The following is a 6,000-nucleotide window of genomic DNA, read 5'->3' as shown; positions in this document are numbered from 1 at the left end:
CTTGAAGAAGACAGCACGAAGAAGTTACACACTTTAAAGGGATTTTCTCCCAATAGCTCAGCTACAAGTTCCAGTTTGCTTCTCTTGTCACTCTGCTGTTTCTGATTCTCTAGTTAGCTTTTGGGAAGCGGCAGCCTCCCCCATACAAGCTGCTCTTGCCTTAAAATCCTCCTCTGTACTCCTGATTGTGTTTCCTCAGCATTGCATTCCTTACGTCTAAGTTATTTATTCTAGACTCCAATAATGGTGTGGACACTCTTAATAGAATAGATTAGCTCGGAATGGGAATACTGAAGCCTGGTTCTGTTCACATTTCTTTTAGGATTCATTTATTTATTTGAAAGAGACAGAAAATCTTCCGTGTGTTAGTTCACTCCCCAAATGACCACACCAGCTGGGTGTGGGTCAGGCTGAAGCCAGGAGTCAGGAACTCCATCCAGGTCTCCCACATGGGTGGCAGAACCCAGGCATTTGGACCATCTTCTGTTGCCTTCCCAGTCCCATTAGCAGGAAGCTGGATTGGAAGCAGAACAGCCAGGACTGAACCTGTGCTGCAGTATGGGATGCTGAAATTGCAAGCAGTGGCTTAACCCTGCCTGCGCCACAGCACCACCTCTCTGCTCGTCAGTCTTCGAAGCGTCTAGCTGGTAGCTGTTTAATCGGAAATCCACACAGACATCCTGAGGGCAGTTCGTCCTCAGAGGTGATGCAGTGCAAGCTCATCAGGAGGAAGAGAAATGGTTCCTTCTACCTGTGCAAGCTTGCCTCTCTGCTGTGGACTCCCCACTTCACATTTGGGGCAGCTCGAGGTCTGAGTCCCCTTCATCACTTGGGTTGCCTTGCATCATCGTAGTTGGCAGAGGGCCTTTTAGCACACTAAAACCTGAGTTGTGTTATGAGAGATAGCCATTATTGGCAAGAGATTTATCTTTGTATAGATGCTATGGAAGTTGTCAGAATCAGTTTGGAGCCACTTTTATCAAGACCCAACAACAACAGAACAGAATAATAAATAAAGCTAGGAGGTTATAGAGCAGGGCATCTCCTGCCTGTGTGTCTCATAACAAGGACTGCTCACGAAAGATTCTACCAGAACCACAACCTCGCACAACCTTATAAAGAAAAATATTTCTGCAAGGATGTTTGCCCAACTGTCTGTTTAATCTTGGGGCTGATGCCACCCTCGCTGATATTTGTGGCCAAGGATTATGTTTCACAATATCTCATCCAATCCTCTTCATTTTGCCTTTAAAAACTTCCCCTTGCTTTAATCTCTTTGAGGATGCACGTATCCACTATGACATGCATATTCCCATTGCAGTGTTGTTCTGGGGTAAACAATGAGTCTTTGGAGAATGTCTCTCTATTTGTTATTCAGTTTGACAATACTAAAGATCTGAAAGCCCTAAGTATGGGGCACAAACAAAATGTGGATCCATTTTTGTGAGTCCAGTATTGAGCAAGAGACAAGTGACTTTTTTTCCTAGTTTCTTTTTTTTTTTTTTTTTTTTTTTTGACAGGCAGAGTGGACAGTGAGAGAGAGAGACAGAGAGAAAGGTCTTCCTTTTGCCATTGGTTCACCCTCCAATGGCCGCCACGGTAGGCGCGCTGCGGCCGGCGCACTGCGCCGATCCGATGGCAGGAGCCAGGTGCTATCCTGGTCTCCCATGGGGTGCAGGACCCAAGTACTTGGGCCATCCTCCACTGCACTCCCTGGCCACAGCAGAGAACTGGCCTGGAAGAGGGGCAACCGGGACAGGATCGGTGCCCCAACCGGGACTAGAACCCGGTGTGCCAGCGCCGCAAGGCGGAGGATTAGCCTATTGAGCCACGGCGCCGGCCTTTTTTTTTTTTTTTTCCCTAGTTTCATGAGAAGAATGATCTGATAGTATGCAGCCTCAGGCTTGGGTGGAGTTAGGAGGTACGTATTATATATATATATATATATCTGCATATATGTAATCTGTCATCACCATCTTCCATCTCTATCTTCATCATCATCATCATCATCTCTATCTTTACCATCATATACCTCTATCTACCTGTCTATCCATCTGTCTCCCTAAAAAAGAACGTAATGTAGATTAGAAGGAGGGTCGTCCAGACCCCGACCTCCGGTTGGCCTGAAAGGTTTTTCAGAGCTACTTCAGTTGCTCTCCTTCATTCTTCATTTCTGATTCTGTCTCCTTGGGCCTGCCCGAAGATGAAGTGAAGCTTATTTCTAAGTCAAATGTCACAGTGGCTTTTCCTTTAGCTCCAGTACTCCTTTCTGAATTTGAAAATTCTCTCCTTTTTAGGGTTCAGGTGAAATACTAACCTCATCCCTGTTGAATGTATGAATTGTCTGATAAATAGGGCACTGAGAACTCTGTTTGTGATTATAAAACCACAATATTTATTTTTAAATGTAGTTATGTAAATTATGGCTACCAAAAGTCATTAGCAAACACAAATTTTCAAAATGTGGTGCGTCTCTTCATTAGAATCTGCTTCTGCGTCCTTTGCTTCTCATATGTGTCATTTTTCTCATGTAGCCCAGGCAATGGGGTCATTACCAGTTTTTTTCAGCTGGGAATCCTGCGAACCTCAAAAATAGTAAGTGAGGTCACTGGTGTTGGAGAGGATGGCTCGCTAATCCAACCAGGCTCTAATTTAACGGTGCCATTCTCTTCCTCCTTTCCGGAGGAACTGTCCTCTGCTGGCACAGCTCAGGTAAACCATCCTCATTATTCCACAGACGGCTTCACATTCCAAATGGGAATCTCCTCCCGGGCTTCTTCTACACGGTTCACACAGTTGTGCGTCTGCCTTCCCGGTCTGTTTTATAGCCAGGGTGACTTATCGTCTGTGACGAAGGATCTTTAATTTGATGCAGTAAAATGGAGCCCAAACGGATCTCAGCAAAAGCGCTGACACACTCGCCTGCTCTCAGCCTGCTCAGCGGAGAGCATGGGAGGGAGGGGCAGGCTCTGACGCCGAATCACCAAGGCAGGTGGTTGGAGAGATGGGGCAGAAAGCATTTCAGATTCTCTTCCATCGGTTTTATAAAAATTGTGATATAATAGCACTGAATAAATTAAAAAATAAGCGCCTCCATCCTGCCACCAAAAACAGAGTAGTTTCATTTTCCATGTGACCTTCTAGTTTTTTCCGTACACACATACCTGGTTTTACATCTATTTTAAACATAGTGAGCCGAAATTATGTGCTTGTTTTTCTACTTGATACTATATTATAAATATTCTTCATGTTCTTATACTTTTTCTATTTCCTAGGTCTTCCCTTTTAGGCTTTTCATGCTCTTTCATAACAGCAGTGTATCACAATCTGCTTAATAATTTTCTTGTCGACAGTGTCATCAGTAGCCATGTGACCTAGCATTGCTCAGGATAATTATTAACATTGTAAGTGCAATGTAAACATAATTTAATTCCTGTAATAAAATGAGTACAAGTTACCATACGTTTCAGTAATGGCAATAATGAATTCAGAGCTGTGATAACTTTAAACCCTGTAGCAAAATTCCTTTATATAGGACACCTGTCGCCCATTCCCCAAGGCTGTTGCTCACCCTAAAGCAGCTGCTGAGTGGCAGCCTGGGGCAGGAGATTGGCAGGGACACTTGGATGCTGGACTGCCTGCAATTGAAGTCTGGTTGATCGCTTACCTCCAGTTTAAGTTTAGTAAATTTCCTAACCTGCTCCAGCCCAGTGTCTTCCTCCGTGAAACGGCTGTAACGTAACGCTTCCTCTGCAGTTATTTTAGGGTTATGTGCTCTGACATTTAGGCAGCGCTTGATAAGCATCAGCTATCACCAGTGTTAGAGCAACAAGTGCAGTGTGAAGCATCTGCCCTCTGACTTACTGATGGTTATGACAACACTGACCCTCCCTTGGATCTGCAGTTGTGTGGAAATGGAGGAGTATCAGAGAATCAGTGCATTTTGTCTTTCGTAATTTTGTAAGTATACCTTAAGAGGAAAAGAGAATCATTAAAAAAATCAGTCCCTTGGGGATTAGCTTTGTGGTACAGTGAGTTAAGCTGCAGCCTGTGATGCGGGCATCCCATCTGATCGCCAGTTTGAGTCCCAACTGTTCTGCTTTCCATCCAGCTCCCTGCTAATGCGCCTCGGGGAGCAGCAGAAGAGGGAGACCCGGATGGAGTTCCAGGCTGCTGGCTTCAGCCTGGCCCAGCCCTGGCTATTGATAGCCATTTGGAGAGTGAACCAGCAGATGAAAGAGCTCTTGCTCTGTCTCTTCCTCTCCCTGTGTAACTCCGCCTTTCAAATAAATACATAAGTCATTAAAAAAAATTTGATCCCTTGGAAAGATTAAGCTTGTAGAACCCCTTCATTCATGGAATGATAGCAAAAGTGAAAATGTGTTAAACTTACCCAGCACAGCTCAGCTGACGGAGTTCTGTTAAGCATGTGTGCCACACTCTGTGGAAGACAGGTATCTGAAAAAGGCCTCACAGGGGGCCCCAAAGCATTCTGTAGGCCACTTAGCTCCTATTTAAGTAAGATAAGTAATGAAAATCATATTAGGACACCTGTTTGGAGGATTTAAATGACCTTTCTTTTCCTTTTTTTTTTTTTTTTAAAGATTATTTATTTGAAAGCCAGAGTTACAAAGAGGCAGAGAGAGAGAGAGACAGAGAGAGACAGAGAGGTCTTCCATCCACTGTTTACTCCCCAAATGGCAGCAATGGCTAGAGTTGGGCTGATCTGAAGCCGGGGGCCAAGAGCTTCTTCCAGGTCTCCCACATGTGTGCAGGGACACAAGGACTTGGACCATCTGCTGCTGCTTTCCCAAACTCATTAGTAGGGAGCTGGATCAGAAGTGGCACAGCTGGAACTCAACCAGTGCCCATATGGGATGTTGGCACTGCAGGTAGTGTCTTTACCCACTATGCCACAGCACCGGCCCCAGAGAGTTAATTTTCATACAGAATAGTGCTAGTTACATAGTGAGTGCTATAAAATTGTCTGCTAATGAAAGCATTCAATGTGGTAGAGCCCTTACCCGGTTTTGGATGATATGATCAATAATAAGGAATATATTCAGAGGAAGTTAATTTTTTTAAAAATATTTATTTATTTATTTATTTTGAAAGAGTTACAGAAAGAGAGGGAGAGGGAGAGGGGGAGAGAGAGAGAGTTCTACTATTTGCTCATTCACTCCCCAGTTGGCAATAATGGCCATTGCTGGGCCAGGCAGAAACCAGGAGCCAGGAGCTTCATCTGGGTCTCCCATGTAGGTGGCAGGGGCCCAACACTTGGGCCATTTTCTGCTATTTTTCCCAAGCCATTAGCAGGGAGCAGATCAGAAGTAGAGCAGCCAGGACATGAACCGGCACCCATATGGGACACCAGCATTACAGGCAGTGACTTAACCTGCTATACTACAATGCCAGCCCTTAGAATTTAATTTTTTAAGTATTCATCAATGACTTTATTAAGTTGCCAAATAAAAAATCATTTCTTTCTATAAAACAGCAATAAAAACAAGCAGAAAATAGAAATGAAAAATACAAACTACGTTAGCATCAAAACCACCAAATTCTTAGTGATAAATTTAGTAAAATATAAGATATTTTTATCTAAAGAAAAAATGCCATAAAGTATTCTTGAATAGAAATGAAAGAAGATCTAACTATTCCCTGTTAGTGAACTGGAAGATACTATTGTAGAAATACCAATTCTCCCAAAAAAATTTAGAGATCAATTACAATCCCACTAACGATCCATGCAGGTATGATTTTGTGGACGTTGACTTGATTTTAAAATTTAGGGGTCAAAAATAGCCAGGAACACCTCAGAGAACAAAGTCGGCAAATTTCTACTACGAAACCCAGACCATGGAGTAAACCGTTGTTGGGACGGTATGGTGTTGGTGCCCTAAGATTCCCTAGGACCAAGACCAGGTTCCTCAGCTTGGAGAATTCACTAGGTTCCTCATGGAGATGTACTCAAGGCTACAACTTATTGCAGTAAAAGAT

This window comes from Lepus europaeus, chromosome 14 (assembly GCF_033115175.1).
Source record: "Lepus europaeus isolate LE1 chromosome 14, mLepTim1.pri, whole genome shotgun sequence".
Lineage (NCBI taxonomy): Eukaryota > Metazoa > Chordata > Mammalia > Lagomorpha > Leporidae > Lepus > Lepus europaeus.
The sequence above is the reverse complement of the archived record's forward strand: the minus strand, read 5'-3'. Positions refer to the sequence as shown.